Raw genomic sequence first — 19,267 nt, 5'->3', positions numbered from 1 at the left:
AGAGAGAAAAAGAGAGATTTACTTTTAACTTAAGACAGCCCTTCTCGGCCCTAGCTGTCAAGTCCTAGACTTCGAAATCAAGGTTAATAGGTTCCAAGGCTCTGACCACCCTGCTAGACCAATTTTTTCAGACTGAATCAGCTCATTAATTGCTGCACAGCCTCATCTTCTTCCCCGTCTCACTCTCACCTCTAATGCATGCTGCAATTACTCAAGGAAAAACAGGTAAGGGTAGTTTGGTAACAAAGAAGAGGCTTCCCAAACTTAACAAAACCAACCCAATTTCATTTGTCAGAGAAGCACATATACACACAGAAGTGGCTTAAAGATTCAGTAACATTTCCAATCAGCTCTGGTGACCTTTGCACAGTTTCATCAACAGTTTGGGTTTGTTTTCCTCCACCTTGTTTGAAAGCCTAGGGGTTTTAATGTCTCCATTAAAAATGTTTTGAGGCAGCCATACTCCAGCTGATGATGACAGCCATACATACAAGGTAAGGGTCATTCTCTCTTCTCCCCATCCTTTTCAAACAGTTATTTCAATTAAAAAAAAAAGCCACCATCAAAGCCCACAGGATAGAGCAAAATATTAAGAGAATATATTAAGAGAAAAATAATGCCTTGTGCTAAATTATGACATTGAGATACCAGTAGAAGACAGCTGTTCCATTTGTCTCTCTTCTCATCTAGTTATACCTCGCTACACAATTTAAATCCAGAAACCAAGATTTTAATTCTAGTGCAGAAGAGGAGAAAAATAACATTTAAAATTAGAATCTATACCACCCTTTTAACTTTGAGGGAAAACCCTGCATCTATGGAGCAGGTTCACTGTACAGTGGCACAGGCACTGAACTGGGCTCCGTGCTGTGCAATCCCAAGTCTGTAAAGATCCAGAGGGCAATGCACAGACATGCTGTGCTGTAAACGACTGCAGCATGTACACTTTCACATCTAACAGTAGCACCAGACTTAGCAGGAAGGCCTTTAATTTAGTAACAAAGCAACCCTTATAGAGGCAAATCTCTCTTCAGCCTAACAAGAAATACCACCAGAGGTCAGATTTTTACCAGCAGACTCTGGAAATGGTTGCGAGCCCTCATAAAAATCTCAAAGAAAAACAACAACAAAGTGTATTTCTATTTATCTCTGCTCGTAATTTTTAGAGAGTCATGCCCCCCTCCAAGGAATTAAGGCACATCAAGAATTTGATGTACACTTATAGAAGAGAAGGTTCTTAGACTGAAGTTAAAAAAAAATTAAAATTAGTTGGTACTTTGTTTGACTGTGGCGCAGGATGTTGGTTTATCTTAAAAGATTATACCATCACTAAAAATTATGAACAAATAGAGAAAGAGTTTTGATGGTTTTTTCCTATCAACTTGTTTCTATGCATCTTTAAATCTAGCATTTTTTCATTTTTGCATCTCAGTGCGTAAGGTGAATCCAGGCAATAAAACTTCCCCTAAAAAGGTATCAGAAATCACTTGCACTGTACAGTTGTAACTTCACAGTTTTGATCTGGTTCAGATAGAAGGTTTTGCCACAGCAAAACAAATGCACAAACAAACAAATAAACAGGATGAAACAGCATTTTATGGTTCCATTCTGCATGATCAACAAATATAATAAATAACAGAGCTTCTTTTCCAAAAAGCTGTTCTTTTCCACAAAGGCACGCTGATGGCACAATATCCACATCCACAGAAAAAAGCCTGTAGAATACAAATGCCAAGATTAAATGCTATAATTTAGCAGTGATTTCTGCACAGGAGATAAATTTATCGCCAGCACCCATCAGCTTTGCAACTTTCTGATATGCACTGCTCCCCAACGCTGCTGCAGACCCTTTCAGCCCTACTGTTCTGCATGGAACTAGGTGCCTGAAGGGAGTGTCACTGCAACACCAGCCCCCACTGAGATGCATACAACTGGTTCACTCATTGAACAGAGACACCCCACACAACACTAACCCGATTTTAAGGCAGTTAATTGCACCACTGTACAGGGTAGGCAAACGTTTACCTTCCTGAACTTTATTCAGTGGGAAGAGCAGCTGCTTAATTGGGACAGCTAATTATTTGTTGAGGTTCTTCGCACTGAATGCCCCAACTTTGCAACTAGGCTCGTTTCAGCCCCTAAAAACCTCTGAGCTCTTCAGGGACACAAACAGAGCCTGCAAAGATTTTAGAAGTGCAGTGACCCCTGCGGAGCTGATCAGCTCTGCAGTGGTCCTCCTGAAACACAGCCTGCTCCAGCTCTAGCACTAACAGGACTGGTACTCATCTAACCAAAAAATACACAGTTAAATGATAGGCATCAGAGTAGTTCAGGAAAATTACACACAATAACCACACCTCTGCCTATCAAAAATAGCTCTTGACTTGAGAAGAAATGCTCACGACTCTTTGGGAGTTTACAAAAAGACATTTGAATCATGTGACCCTTCAGGTATTCTGAACTAAGACTTTTTGAGGAAAGTTCACAGAGGGATAAAAACTGCAATCCAGAAGCACAAAGCAGTATTGAATGACACAGAAAATGGATCTTAAATAAGGAGACTAAAAGTAGCACAGGAAGGTTTTAGTATGAAGTTTCTCAACTGATTGCAAAAGTCAAAAGTATTTTCAGTCCTCCAAGAGAAGTAAAAAATGTACATAGCAAATTAAATATGGAAGTAATTCTTCATAAAAGAGAGGAAGAAATATTCTTTGGGGATACAATCAAGATAAACATGAGAGAAAAGATGTTCTTAGCTAGCTGAGAGCTCTGCTCTTTTACAGTAGCTTGTCTCTGTAAATAAGCGTGGACATTAGTTGAATGTTATTTTCTGAGCTGTTTACAATAATTTCTTATGTTAACATTCAATGCACTTAACACCATTTTCTGTGCAAATTAACTTATGCAGTTTTCTCCACCACTCTTGAACATACTAAGAGCAGCTATGTGAGGAATGGGTGTGAATTAAGTAGCTACTCTTAACATCCTAACACATGGAATCTTTTACCTTTTCCACTGATTTTGGGTTTTGAAGCCCACAAATTCCCAATAAAGCTATAGTTTTTCATTTCAGCTAAGCACAGCTGGCTGTGAACCACCTATCTTAAATATTGCTATATACACCGGACCAAAACAACCAAGATTTCTTACATTGAAAACCAAGCCTTTTTTATTTCACTCTTCTCAAAAGCATCAGTGTATCTAGCACAGAATAAGTCAGATGTGCTGAAAATGCTTGACAAGCAAGCACCCATGGACCAAACTGACCCCTTTAACTCCCTCCCTTGACCCCCCATCCTCATCCCTTGCATCTCGGGGAGGGATGGAGGACTAGCAGAACTCCACAGGTGCATCTCAGCTATTCAACTTCACAGCCCAAACCATTATGCTCAGAGCATCAAGACTAGGTAGGAGTCCATCCAGCACCTTTAACACAGTGACCTGCAACACAGAGAACTCAATATGTTATCACTGCTAGCAAAGCAGTAACCTTGTGTAACTCCAGTCTCCATAATTGATTTGCCAGGGATGATAAAAGACTCAACTGACAAGTGGGAGAAAGCAATGTTTGTTTATCAGTTTATTGATACAGAAACCAACCTGACACCCTCAGTAAGGAACATGCAGGCAAGCAATTAATTCATTTCAGCTTTCCTGAAAGTTTCATTTGCCTTGGCTGGGTTTTTTTCTTTTATATTTTGATCATCCACTAGACTCACTAAATCACTTATTCTCCTGTAAGAAAGCAGCGCACACCAATTAGTCTTTTCACATTACAAAATTACAGAAAATAAGGCCTTATTTTTAACCCGAAAGCTACATGATGTTCACTACAAAACAAACAAAAAAAAAAGAGGGGGGAGGGGCAGGGAAGAAGGAGAGATTTCTCTATAGAGAATAAAAAGAGTAGAAATAAAGGGACACAGTATAATTAATGCACAACAAGACAGGTTACATCACACCGGAGATTTGGTTAGAGACCTAATTCTGGAAATATAAATCTAGGTAGACTTGGCTTTTATTGAGAAGAAAGAATGTTTTCACAGAGCAGTTAGAAAGGCCCACTAAATGTAGTATGAATACTGGCCAAAGGCTTCATCCTCAGATGAAACAAACACCCCTTCATTTTTATACTGAAAACATTACTGCCAAATAACTGAGATGTCTGAGACTTCGCTCGAGCTTTTTCTGGGTTAGATTTTGCTGTAAAGGAAGTAAGACTGCTTTTACTTTTCAGCTGAATATTAAATACTCGGATTCAATTTTTATGGAACAAGTGGCTATGTATTCTACAGCAACTACATTTCTAGTATTTTTGCATCTGGAATTCTGAAGTTAAAAAATCAATTAAAACAGCATTAAACCCAAGTCATTAGCATTTCTTCCTACAAGCTTCTTTTGCAGGTCATTCACCTGCTCTTCTACTAAGAGCCACCATTAACCATATACACTGCATACAAATCACTTCCAGCACAGAGACACATCAAAAGAGTGAAAAAAATCCAAATCCTCGCCCAAGCACAGACCTCACTCACAAGATGTTTTCTAGCAAGGTACAAAAAAAATGCCCACCAAATATTGCACTACAGGTAGAAACCTCAAGTATGCTCCCAATCACTCAAGTATAAAACTCACTCAAGTTTAAAGCTTTCATCTCAAGCCTGAATGGCTAAGCAGAAAAAACGTGCTGATCAGTTGCCATCAGCTCACAGAATTTAAAATAATTAGACTAAATGCCATTTAAGAGTTTTTACAAAATACAGGTTGTTTACAAACAAGAAGTGGTTTTCCTTGTTTTCCTTACAGCATCTGGAGGAAAAGAAAAAAATCACATTTTGTACAATTTAACTAGATAAAATGCCACCTTTTGAAACTCAGCCGCTGCTTGGGAGGGCGAGTGGAGAATGTGTACTACAGAAAGGAAACAATGATATACTGAAACATTTTGGGAAAGGGAAATCTACTTTTATTTAACAACAACGTAGGGAACTATTGCATACCTAAGCAGCCTCTAGAAATTGCACATCTTATTTAAAATCAGAGATTTTCAAAGTCAGCAAAAAACCTAGTTTTCTTAGTGTGCAACTTTGATGTTGACAGAAACAGAAAATAAGATTTCAGCAATATTTTGCCTATTTAAATAACGTTTCTTTCCTGCCCAGTAAATACTTTGCCTATAAAACTGATCCATCTGTTTGCAGTTGCTTTTGCCAGAGGCCCTACACCTCAAGGCTGCCACTTTTCCACCTCTCTCCTGCATCAGTGCAGGAGGTGGAGAACCAAGTCAGTGATACAGAAGGGCCCAACAGCTCCTCTCCTTACACCTAATAGTGTAATAAACATACTTTGGGTGCTCTCTGAAGAATACCTGTTTTTTTCTTCCCTTATATCTCACACACACAGAACCTCCAAGCATCTTAAGCCAGCTGTTGCCTGCCCAGACAGAAAAGACTGGTATCCCTCAGTCCAGAAGACATCATCCGGCCCAGGTTTTGTGAAGCATCGAAGGGAGGATCTTCTTACACTCACCAATCCAAGGGGATCAAGGCAGTGCAAGTAGGACCCACATGTTCTTATTCCATTCAGAGACCCTCCAAAGAGTGAAAAAGATGTGTTAATGACGAGACAACGGGAGGAAAAAACGTGCTGATACCGAAGAAGCCCATCTAGGTCAATTCAGTTATCTTGTTTTCAAAATCAAACATTTCACTTAGGGTTCACCTCTGATTCAACAAAAAACAGCCAAACCCCACGTTACGTGGCACAATTCAGAAGAATGAAACATTAAAGGTATTAAGCAGGGAGAAACCAAGCAAACACAAAAAAATCTGTCTAGTTCAAAGCTTTTCCTGCAGAAGAAATAATTTGAATGGTTTTACAGAAAAACTACTTTAACAAAACAATGTAATTTTCTTTGCATTTAACTTGCAAAACAAGCTGGCACATTAAACAAAACACTACCTATGTATAAATTATATGTTAATACCTCTAAAGCAAGCATGATGCTCCTAGTAAGTCCATCCAACTTGGGGATATTCTATAATTCTAGGAAAAGCTGGTGCTGCTGACAATCTTGTGTAAGAACCAAGACCAAAATGATGAAGAAGCACTACCAGCCTGGGGTCCAGATACAGATGAGGCTGAATCTTAAGGATATAGTGCAGAATAACACTTTAATCTTGCCAAAATTACCTAAACAATTTATGAAAGAAGTCAGGAGCAACAAGCAGAAATCTACAGATTTGGTAGTAAACTCCACAAGTTAAAAATATCTTGATACAACACCCCTGCACAACTGCACTTCAACAGCAAGCTACAGCTAAGCAAAACACCAACTTAATGATTAGTAATTAAATTCAAACAAAATTGCATTTTTAATAGTTTACCAATATGTAAACTTGCATCACATTCTGACTGGTAATCTTTATGCTAGGCAAGATCAGCTATTCTTCAAAGTACAACTATTAATTTCCAGGGATGGGAATGCAACACGAGAGGTATCGGTGTCAGCTGTGACACCACTCCTTTCTGACCACTGACATACAACGGTGGGTCTCAGCCCTTTTTCCACTACAGGAATTGCTTGAGTGGGATGACTGAAAGGATACAAACTGTCTGTCAAATTTCTTGTCCCTCAAACCACACTTCAATAATTATTGCTTTCCCACTCCCTGTTACATCCAAAAGCAGGTGTTCTAGCACTTGGTGTAACACTGTTCCTCTCCACTACTACCTACAGATTCAGTTGTTACTCAAGTTGACTGAACACTGCATCTATTTGCCATCAATCCAAGTCCACCAAGCAACCATGAGTCACTCTAATAAACCTGGAAGCAGGACAGCATTAGTATTTATTGAAGAGGACAAAGCACATCTACTCCAAAACTCTAAGAGCCACAATTACAATCTTAAGGGTGAAAAAGACTGGGGCCAAAAGACAGCTTCATTAATAGTGGCAGCACTGAGCATGACTGCAGAAAGCTTGAGCCTTGTGTCCAAGCTATGTATAATGTACAGGTTTTGATGTATACAATTTGTTTTGATTCAAAGTACAATTAATTCATCTGTGTTCTGGGTTTTCCTTTAAGCTTGCATTTTTCACAGAAATGCAGTAACATGCTCATACAACCCAACCCCTCAAAGTTTTGCACCAGCCAGCACTTGCAGCAAAACATAAGAAAAGTAAAACTCCATATTATATGTGCATATATATGGATATTTTTTTCCTCATGAGTTTATGTGCACCAGGGATGAACTCAAATCTCAAATGCAACAATTTCTGAAAACTGCCTGCGTACACTTCCAAAAAAATTGTCTTTTACTCTACATTTAATTTATTCCCTTTATATCAAGTCCCCTTTAGTCTGCCCATTCCGTGGTCTGCTTCAGATACTTTCTTTTGTTATAAGTCATGAACAGTAATGTCTTCATGGTTGTTATCCAATTTTACCAAAGGCTTTAATCTGCTTTATTGAGAATTACTCTTTAACTACTCTTCTCTGAACTGAATTGTAATAAAATGGATCTCTAGTTCTGTAACTCACCGAAGGTCAAAAAAAACAAACCCAAAGCAACAAAACCCCACAGCTTGGGATTACCACTGAGGACAAAAATACGTTTGGAAAAAACCTAAATGAAGTGATTAAAATAGAGTGATTTTCCCCCAAGTGTGAAAGAAAAATAGACAGTGAATTTATTCGAGGGAGTCTTAACTCTTCATAACCTTGCTCCTCTTTTTTTTGGTGGACTGCACTGTGAGCTACCAGAATAGGTTGGTTTTGCACACAAGTAACAGTGAGGAGGCAGAGGGCACAGAGAGAGCAGGGAAGACTGTGATTCAATGGCACTGCTGTAGAGGAATCCATCCAGTGCAGGTAGCTTGGGGTGCAGCTGCAGTGCAAGCAGCAGTTTGAGCTCTGGAGGAGTCTAAGCCAGAGACAGACAAGAAGCTGTGAACTTCTGACTCTTTGCACAACAAAGGGACCGGGGACCTGTGGCCCAGCCAGGGGACCAGAGACTCAGAGACACAGCAGGAGCCCCCCCGACTTTCCTATGTTTAGACTGCACAGGTATAAAGGCCCACCGTTTCCTTTGTTCAGGATCCCTCCTTGGAGGCACCCAGCTCCAAGTGTTTTATTACTTATTGCACCAAGATTAAATTATTCTAATGCTTGAAATGTTTTAGATTCTGCTATGGGAAACCTGGGATTGAGCTAGTTAGAAGCAAACTGGTCTGACTGGGAGTGTGGGGTGTGTAACTGCAAAGGAGCTTTGGTCCCAACTCAAGTGGTGCAAGAGTGACCACTAGAATAGCTCCTGGATGATTAGACAGGGAAGTTTCCTTAACACCTGCCACTAACAGCTTGATAGAACCAGGACAATTGCATAAAAGGAATAAGCCAGACCAGAAGGATATACTCTGTTACTTGATAACGGAAACAAATGCATATTTATCTTAACTTTACTAATTAAAATCCAAGAAAATAGGCACTGCAGCTTTTTCACAGCATGGGGAAAGAAAATGGACTTATTGATGGCAGTAGGACTAGTCCTAGCACCTGAAAGCTTCTTCCAATCAACTCCTTTCCCACATCAGGAACAATGCCAATCCCTAAGTCACAACTCAGAAATTTGAAGAAAGGGGGTGGGAGTATTGAGATATTTTTTCCACCTCAAGTCTAACTGTCCCACGTCTTCAGGATCAACTGAAAGAGCTGACATAACTACTTGAGAAAGGGCATTTTCAGTGCAGCAAGAATTCATTCTGTAAACAAGCCATTTTCTAGGATAGTATCCAATACCATGCTCTGTACTCAGGGCAAGTAAGAAGCTGAAGTTCCGAGTAATACATAAAATTACAGGGTTGTACATACTGATGACTTTATTATTGCCTTAAGATTTGCAGTACAAAAATCTTCTCTATTCAGAACCCTTCAGTGCTCCTCTACACTGGGCTGCAACATCTAACAGATGATTGTCTGAATTTGCTTTGGAAATGAATGCTTTAACAACCATGAACATTCCTATTAAAAAGGGGGAATAGGAAGGGGAAAAAAAAAAAAGTATATGGCTTCAATTTGCTTCACAGATAAAACATTTTAAAGGAGGTGAAATACAAAGAATCTTTTCATCATCACAATTTTATCAGGAACTGTGCTTTAATGACCACAAAAGTCTAAAATATATGCAAGTCAGTCTTGTTTTACTGAACCAATGTTTACGTCCACTAGGGAGCCTCCAGTGTCGTAATCACAGAATCAGATAGGTTGGAAGGGACCACACTGGGTCACCTGATCCAACCTCCCTGCTCAAGCAAGGTCATCCCAGAGCACTGGCAAAGCATTGCATCCAGACAGGTCTGGAATATCTCCAGTGAGGGAGACTCCACACCCTCTCTGGGCAATCTGTTCCAGTGTGTGGTCACTGCACAGTAAAGAGGTTCTTCCTCATCTTCAGGTGGAACTTCCTGGGCATCAGTTTCTGCCCACTGTCTCTTGTCCTATTTTGGGCCCCCACCAAGCAGAGCATGGTCCACCCTCTGCCCCCTCCCTGCAGACACTGACACACATGGATGAGGTCCCCTCTCAGTGTCTCTTCTTGAGGCTGAACAGCCCCAGCTCCCTCAGCCTTTCCTTGTAAGAGAGATGCTCCAGTCCAGTAGTCATCCCTTGTTGCCCTCCACTGGACCCACTCCAGTCGCTCCATGTCTCTCTTGTCCCGAGGAGCCTGGGACTGGACACGGCACTCCAGATGTGCCTTACTAGGGCTGAGTAGAGGGGTAGGATCACCTCCATCGACCTGCTGGAAATGTGCTTTCTAATGTAACCCAGGATTCTGTTGGCTTTCGTGGCCCCCAGGGCACACTGCTGGCTCATGGACAGCCTGCTGTCCACAGGACCCCCAGGTCATTCTCTGCAGCACTGCTTTCCAGCAGGTCACCCCCAGCCTGTGCTGGTGCCTGGGGTTATTCCTCCCCAGGTGCAGGACACCCACATTTGCCTTTTGTTGGACTTCAAACAGCTCCTCTCTGTCCATCTCTCCAACCTGTCGAGGTCCCTCTGAATGGCCACGCAGAGCTCTGGGGTTTCAGTCACTCTTCCTGGTTTTGTGTACTCAGTGAGCTTGCTGAGGAGGCACCTGCCCCTTCATCCAAGTCACTGATGAACAAGTTAAACAACACTGGGCCCAGTATAAACCCCTGAGGGACACCACTAGTGACAGGCCTCCAACTAGACTCTGTACCATTGATCATGACCCTCTGGGATCTGCCACTCAGCCAGTTCTCAATCCATCCCATTGTCCACTCATCCAACCCACACTTTTTGAGTTTGCCTATGAGGATATCACGAGAGCCAGTGTTGAAAACCTTGCTGAAGTTAGGGTAGAAAATATTCAGTTCTCCCTTCATCCATCCAGGTGGTTGTTTCATTGTAGAAGGCAACCAGGTTGGTCAAACACGACTTACCTTGTGAACCCATGCTGACTACTCCTTATCACCTTCTTGCCCTTCATGTGGGTAGAGATGGGCTACAGAATGAGGTCCCTGTCAGGGACCATGGACCTGTAGATGTCACGTTTGTTTAGATATTCTCTGATCCAATCCTTCTTGACCAAGGGAAGGTCTTCCTCCTGACATTGATTTACTCTGACACAGGAATCCCCAAGGGCTGGTCTTAACGGTGAAGACTGGTGTAAAGAAGGCATGCAATAACATTGCCTTCTCTACATCCTCTGTTACCACAGTCTCCCCTCCATTTACTAACAGGCCTGTATTATCCTTTGTTTTCCTTTTGTAATTTATCTATTTGAAAAGTACTCTACGTTAAAGCCTTTATGTTCCTTGACATCCTTGGCCAGATTTAATTTTAGATGGGTCTTGGCCTTTCCAGTCTCATTTCTACTTGTCTTGACCACCCCTTTATATTCATTTTAAGTGGCCTGACCCTGCTTCCATCTCCTATGAGCTTTTTGCTTATACCTGAGCAATGACAGGAGTTCTTTGTTCATCAAGAGAGGTTTCTTGTGCCCTTGACCTGATTTCTTTCTGGGATGCATCGTTCTTGAGGAAGTGAGCCTTGAACACTGACCAACTCTCATGGACCCCTTTTCCCTGCAGGGCCTGCTTCCATGGGATTCTTCCAAGAATATCCCTAAAGAAGCTTACGTTAGCTCACCTGAAATCCATGGTAACAGTCTTGTTTGCTGTCCTGCTACCTCTTCATTCAACACTGAATTCTACAATCTCATGGTCACTACAGCCAAGGCTGTCCCCAGACTTCACATCAATAAGGCCTTCTCTATTGGTTAGTATGAGGTGAAGCAGCACACTATTCCTCGTGGGATCCTCTACTACCTGTGACAGGAAGTTATCATCAATGCTTTCCAGGAGCCTAATGGATTGTGCTTTGCTGTGTAGCTTCTCCAGCAGATGTCAGGGTAGTTAAAGACCCCCACAAGAACCAGGGCCTGTGACTTTGAGACTGCTTCAAGCTGCCAATAGAAGGCCTCAGCCAATTCCTCCTCTTGATCAGGAAGCCTGTAGCACACAACCATAACATTGCCACCCTTACTTGTCTGCCCTTTTATCCTGACCCAGAAGCTCTCAACTTGCTCATCATCCTCACCAAGACAGAGCTCAGTACATTCCAAGTGCTGCCTCACAGATGATAACTCCACCACCGTACCTTCCTGGTCTGTCTCTCCTAAACAGTGTGTACCCCTTAATGACAACATTCCAGTCATGCGAGCTATCCCCACATCTCCATATCACAGTGAGATTGAAGCCTTGTGGCTGCACACACATCTCTGGTTCTTCCTCTTTGTCTCCAAAACTTAGTTTCTTGAATAGGAATAGGAGAGCAAGATAACCCTTTTGCTCTGCCTTTTACACTACATTAAGAAATTGTCCAACAGCCTCACATTTAGGGGGTTTGTTTTATTTTAGGGGCATTTTAGTTTTTTAACTCGATCATTAAACTATAGTAGTTTTTCAAAACAAGAACGTACATTTTTCTCCTCCTTCCTTTTTACAGTCTGTAGAAGCAATTGTGCTCAGCAAGTTTGGCACTGAAACAAAGTGGCATTAATCACAAGGTCCAATTCTAAAACTCAATTCCAAAGGGTGAGCCCATCAACTAGGCTTCTCAAACAAAAGGCAGAAACGTAGCTTTTTGCAGAGGTTACAGTACTGCTCCAACTCAGACAAAGAAGAAAGCTATCCTTCTCCAATGACTGTAAATGGGAATTGAGGTGGCTAGCTCAACTCAGGCAGTTGGTTGCCTAAGTATGGCAAAGGAATATCTCCTCTCAGAGACTGTTTTCTGGCTAACTTTCAAACAGAAAGGCACAAATCCTTTCTTTCTTGGGATCCAAGATAACGGCAAAAGAAATAAGGTTGGTTCAGTTTGTCAAGAACTGAGTTTTCACTTAAATCCTAACAAGAGAGGTTATGTGGGGGTTTTGCCTTTTCAGAGGCAAAGAGTCACAAATCCAAACTGATGGCAATGAGGCAGTTATATCTGGGACTAAGTAAAGTCACCAACTTCTGAATTTAAGCAGGGACATCATCTCCTCCCCTGTAGGTAGGAGAGATATGAAGCTTCTGTCAAAGCAGAGACTTTCTTTCAAAAAAAGACTTTCTTTCAAAGGGTTTCTTTCAAAACAAAGAACAAGTAAACTTTCTTAGGTCATTTAATTTAAATAAGTTCACACACAGACTGTGGCAAAAAACATAGTACCAGGGATCTATATGTTGCTTTTTCTGTTACGCATCCCCTGAAATGAACTGGCATCTAAAGTTGAATAATGGGCAAAACCTTTGAAAACAAAGACCCATAGTGATGCAACTTTCACTGTGAACACTGGAATAAAGAAAGCTTGGTCTTCTACATCATAGCTCGATTCCTTGAAGTTTAATGACAATAATGGCACTGAATGAAGCATGTCCACTCCCTACAGCATTTGGAGCAGGTCTGTCCCATGGGGATGCCGTGTTACAAACTTGCACGATGCCACTGGATTGGGAGGTCATTGAGAGATGAAGTTGGGGTCTAGCTTGACTGAAACGGAGTAACAAATTACAAAGATCAAATTGGGGCTTATTTTATGACTTAGGCCTCAAATACCTATAGTATTCACACATGCATCACATATTAGCTACTAATGGTGGTTTTCCCTATTTTTAGGCTATTAGCAGCTCCTAGATCCATCATTTTTTTCACATATGTGTGCTCAATGCTAGCCCAACATAACCCAATGTCATATGCTCCACGTAAAGAGCTGTGAACATCACTTTCGTCAGCTACACAAACCTCAGATGCATAAATCTGTAACCTCAGAGGAGCTAATTAAGAGTACAGCGATGCTGTGCGGCAACCCTTTCCATTGCACTCTTACACATGACTCAAGGTCAGGAGTGAAAATTGCCATCCATCACCAACTAACACTACTAACAAGTTTTGGTTTTTAATCCCATCGGCAAAGGTAGCAAGAGACACCAACCATCCATGCACGAAATATGTGGGAAGCTAGACAGCCAGCAGAGCTCTTAACAAAACTTCTTGTATAGAGAAACATTAGCTCTTACAGGACCACTGATGGGAAGGGCTTACTGCTCATTTGGTTCAGTCCTCCAACGGAAGCGCTAATGTATGCCTGGACTGGTTTTGAGCTGTGCATATTTAACACAAAATTACCAAAGAAAACAGGTATTAGTTTGCAGCACAACCTGTCACTAATTACACCACCACCCCAAAATCCAATTCCCACACCATTAAGCAGCTCAAACACTTTGATAAGAGCTATCTTGACAAGACTGGAGTGGTAGATGAGGCCCATGAGCTATTTATTTTGGCAGTACAATGATGCTGCTTCTTTTCTGTTCTTCCAATCCCACCTGTAGAAGCAAGAATGCATCCTGTGCTAGAAGGTGATGGAGTAAGAATATCTACCAAATGATAACAAGGGTCTGTTACGCAACTGTGTATATTTCCTCTTTTGCATCTGCTTATATATTTAAATACAATACAACTTTCACAAAGTAAACTGCTCAGCATTGAGAGAAAAAGATGAACAGATCACAGGATGAATTGGAAGGCTGCTGCCGCAATTTAATGACAAGTAATAAAGAAAAATGCTTCTGTCTGCATTTCATAGCATGGACTTTGATAAGTCATCATGAAAATCAGACCTTTAAATAGGACTTGAAAAGTGTCTTAAAGTTTGTAGTAACCTTCAAAAAAAAGCACCGGTGAGCAAAAGCTGGAAACCTGATATAACAGCTTAGCAACTATTAAACAAAAGATTGCCTCTGAAAACAGTTGATGGATAATCAGCATTCCTATATGTCAACCAGAATCTACAACTAAGGTATACAGGTCAACCACACAGGAAGCTAAAACTTCTGACAAGGGGAAGAGGCTCCATCTCTCTTCAGCTGCTCTGTTTGTCTCCTGAAAAAAACAAAACAAACCTATACTTCTAGCACCCTCTTGCCTTCTAGGGTCTGCAAGACAGGTACTAAAATTCTGGTGACCCTGACAAGCATTAATTGTACTTTCCATCTAGGCAATACGCAGTGTAGTATAAACCACAGTGCCAAAATGAGGAAGAGCTGACAAAGGAATGAGAACTGGGGATGTGGAAAGGGCAGTACTTTTTTTTAGCACTAAGTGTTTTAGTCTCATCTAAGCCTTGTTGTAAGCAATGAAACAAACCCAAAGTTTACAAATTATAACTGAAGTAGAACAGCATGTGACAATCACATTTAAAACTGAAAGATCTAAGAACAGTGAGATCACAAACTAACACAGCTGAAAACCCTCAACCATTTTACCCACATACAGGCAGCTACTGTGGAATGACTGCAAAAGAGAAGGAAGTTCAAGGCTCCAACCATGTGACCCAGGATGACAGCCTAACAGAAAGCTGTCAAAACAAATGTTTCCACAAAAACGTCAATTTTGATGAATCACCACTTCTACAAAAATAAACTGTAATAGAATTCCACACCAACTTCAAATAACTGAAAATCCTCTAATGAAAGCGTTAGCTCTTACTTCACCATTTAATGCAGTTTATATAATTTATCTCCTCAAATTAAGAAGTCAGGTCAGCATCTCTGTTCTTTATAGACATTTCAGTGGCACATGAGCAACATGGTTTTTGCATTTGAGAATGCAGCAATGGCAAAAGAGTGCTTTTATCACAAACACTCCTAGAGTCTGTCTCAGAATCCTCCAAAGTGCTCCCAAAAGTGTTTATACTTATTCTAGGTTTTGAAACACATTTTTGTTTTTCCCCTTCTAATTCATCTAAACTGTTTGACAAGCAGTGCTGTTAGAACGAATCTGTAACAGCACAACTGCTGCTTCATTTGTTTTAAAACAATCACAAAAGGCTGGCATAGCATTGGCCCAACTCTGTGCCATTCAGGCAGAGAGAATCTCAGTCCCTCTTCCAGCAGGCATCTGCAGGAACAGGAGGAGGGAAAAGGAAACACGGAGAACTGTGCTGTGCTCACAAACCAGCTAAATATCATCAAATGTCTTGAAAAAGAAAGTTAAGGAAGGAATAGTGATTTGTTCAAAATTTCTCGTAAAAACAAACACACAATATAGCACACAAAGAAGAATCAGAAACAAAATCTTCAGATATCCTTCCATGGAAAATGTTGCAGTAAGCAGTGTATTTGCTTGAAGCCAGGTAAAACCTGGAAAGCGAATTTAGTAGAGCAATGTAAGGATTAGAGAGAGTTAAACACAAAGGCATAGAGAACTTAGTATTAAGAAATAGCGGAGGCAATAAATTCAGTAGAATACAGGACACTGACATAAGAGAACATAAGCATGAACAGAAAGAACTAAAAATGCTAGCACACACAAAAGGACATATGGAGGAAAAACAAAGGGAGATAAGGAAAGGGACAAGCCAAGAAATCAGGTACTCTTGCCAGATACTGAAAATCCCTGCCAAATGCATAAGGAAACTACCCAAATTAGGGAAGGTTCAAAAGTTTATGAAGATGATGATGAAAGGACACTGAGTTCATGATGAAGAAAGACAGGAACTACCACCGAAGTTCTCCCCAAATTAGAGACCACACCTCAAGCTCCGCCTTGACTCCTCCTGTTATGAATATTAAAACTAGATGTTGCAAGATAATGAATATTCATAATATGTGATGTAATTGCTTGGCAAAAAGTGTATAAAAAGCTCAATTGTAAGTTTCTCGAGTGGAGCAGGCTGTCCAGGGCGATCTGGCTGCTCCCCGGCCGCTCTCCGGCCGTAAATAAATACCTCCTGCTTATAGACTGAAAATTCTGTCTCTGAGCAGTTCCTCCGCGCCTTCTTTGGGGCACAAATTGGCATCATGCTCAGTGATACACTAATCACTCATTCCACTCAAATACAGTGATAAGGCAGACTGCAATGCTACCAAAACTTTTAGACATATTACACCACTAAATATATGATGCTTTTGTAAAGTTACATGCTTGCAGCTATTGTCATTTCATGGCATAAAGTCTTCAACTAAATCTGTATCTAAACATTCCTTATATAAAGAATTAAGTTCTGAAGCTTGGATGGTGCAACACAACCATACAGTTATTATTTTCTACACACTGACTTGTGTAAAACAGCTGTTGACATTTTAAGAACGACCATGTTGTCTGGAGGCTTGCTACTTTTTATCATGGCCTAATCAGGACTTGAGCATTTATTATACCCAGAATTATGCACAGAAGTCTTCCCTTTGAGAGACTATCTATCTACGCAAGTGATTTGACAGCATTTCAATTTAAATAGCACGTCACTCTCAACTAAAATATTCAGTTGCTAGGTTTCCTGACTTCATTCCCCAAGTTACATTCAAACTTTTACTAGACCAAAAACTCTCAGCTCATGCCCTTATAGACAACAAACCATCAATTAAACATTCCCCGAAGTGATTGCCTATTTAAGGTTTTATGTAGTGTTCTGATTTTTAAGCTATCATCTATAAATCCAAAGACAGAGGGTAAATATTTCCCTTACAAGCAAGACCACACAACAACCATTTTTCTACAGCACCAACAGTCTTCTACAGAGTAAATATCTGCAGAGTGGTGCTCACCACTCTTGCTATGGTCTAGTTCAGAAAACATCCACAGGTATGTAATACAACCCAGACATATATATAATTTGCAGCTCTGCCATTCCACCACAGACCCCATGAGACCCATCGCTGCTGCCACTTACCCTCGGAGGACTCTGTCCCCAGTGCCTGGGAAGTTTTCTTAGTACTATGAGGTGACAAGACCAAAACATTTGGCTGCAATAGTTTTTGCCACATCCAAGAATCAGAACACAAATGACCAAGACAAAAGGGGAAACAAGTTTCATTTCTTGAAGTCGCTACCTTCAAACTGCCCTAGCTTCAAACTAAGCCTGTGGACATTATCATTTTGCACAGGCTCCCTATAGCCTACACAGACCAGACTGGGTCATCTCACCAGTGAAGCTGTTCAGTCAGTCCCAAACAGCGAGAAAGTCAGTCAAGCAGTTCTGTACCATGGGTGCAGGTACAACCACTGCCCACCAACTTACGAACCAAGGGCACATGACAACAGATGCCTCCAAGTGGACTTCGGTTCCAGCCTAGCAGCCACCATTTCCATGTGTTGGTGCACACATTATTCACACAATCATTCCACAAATCACCCAGTATTATACTTAGGTGTTTCTATGCAAAAAGAAGCTACACATAAAAAAAAAAAAAAAGCCTAAGTCTTTATGAGCAGCACTCCCAATACAGTACATTTACCCCATTCAAAGTCACATTGAAAATTGTCACAGATTGGGGAAGACAATTTTATTACTGAATACACAGTGTTACCATTAAAATGCCAGTTTAATCAAATGGTGCTTTCCTTCTGTCAGGAACAAAAGTAAGCTGAATGATCCCACAGATGAACTTCTGCTGATACATTTTGCCCATTCGCATGCTTCTGAAGAGATAAATAGAAGAACTGCTTCTCTATACAAATTAATTCAATGCACTCTGAAACATGTCAAGAGTGACACAGACAAAACACTACAATGCAGATTAAAGGCTGAAAGAGCAGAACTCTTAAAAAGTGGTCAAAAAAAAATTTGCTTCCTTTTATGGTACGTGAAACCAACTCTACTTCTGATAAGAGGAACATTTTGGTTGCAAAGAAGTGGTAGAAAGGAGAAAAAACAGAGCTTGGTGTTCATGTGTATTTGTGAAAAACACTACCAAGTCACATTGTCTTCACTACTGGTTGTTTTTATTTAAGTGAAAACCTACTATCTTCCCACTCCACTTTCATACCTTCCCACTTCAACAGTTAACACAGTGATAGAGAAAACCTTAAATTCAGTCAAATCTGTGAAAAAGAGACCCAGACTAAAGTAAAACTGAATTCTGAACAAACCCATAGAACTCTTCCACTACTAAACTGCAGTTACCCTTGCGGAAGGGACAACATTATGCCCCAAACCAGAATGCTGCCCATGGCCACTACTGTCTCCAAAATCACCAGCTGAAAACAACTGAAAGTACCTCAAATCCTAAAGAGGGTAATAACAAATCTATCCATGAAAAAAAAAAGTCTTGGATAAATAAGACACTTAGGTTTTGAAATAAAACTGGGCATGGCCATTCCTGTCAACAGTTCCTATTGCTGAAACACTGAATAAGGTGTTGTAAGCAAATTAAGTACGTTACAAGGCATACGAGTTGCATAACTCAGCCTGCAAATGTCTAGGTGGAGACTGCACTAGGCCATAAATTACCACTTTATTAACTTACATGATTTCTTGTCAGGCACAGAAACACCACTACCTTAAAACAGTGTTGTCTTTGGTTATGCAAAACAGGGTAATTCTAGGTGAAACAGAACTATTTAAGGTCAAAAGGTTTGTTATGTACATAGCTTGCCTACAACTTTTTTGTTGACTCTCTGTATATATCAATCGTTCATAGCATTTTATGATTTTGGAGCACTAATTTTTTTTTTTTTAAAGACTGAAAACTTCACAGTTAGTGACACAAAGGAAACACCTAACCATCCCTGTGAAGATTAGTACACATTTCTCAACGGTATTGAGAAAATAAATGCCAGCTACTTCGTAATTCCAGAGGGACAGGCTGAAATGAAGAAACAAGTCATGTAATGTCTTCAAAGTCAGACATAAAAAGGCTAATTACCACCACAGATTTTTCTTATTGTTTCTAAAAAAAGGACCCAGAACTTTTCCTCAT

At 40.6% G+C, this 19,267-nt stretch overlaps 1 protein-coding gene across 2 annotated transcripts in view; it reads right to left on the bottom strand.

Moving 5' to 3' along the window:
- LRP6 (LDL receptor related protein 6) overlaps positions 1–19,267 on the bottom strand; it is a 119,941-nt gene that overhangs the window by 72,904 nt on the left and 27,770 nt on the right. The window lies entirely within an intron of this gene.

Source organism: Chiroxiphia lanceolata, chromosome 5, assembly GCF_009829145.1.
Source record: "Chiroxiphia lanceolata isolate bChiLan1 chromosome 5, bChiLan1.pri, whole genome shotgun sequence".
Taxonomy (NCBI): Eukaryota; Metazoa; Chordata; class Aves; order Passeriformes; family Pipridae; genus Chiroxiphia; species Chiroxiphia lanceolata.
The sequence above is the reverse complement of the archived record's forward strand: the minus strand, read 5'-3'. Positions and strand labels throughout refer to the sequence as shown.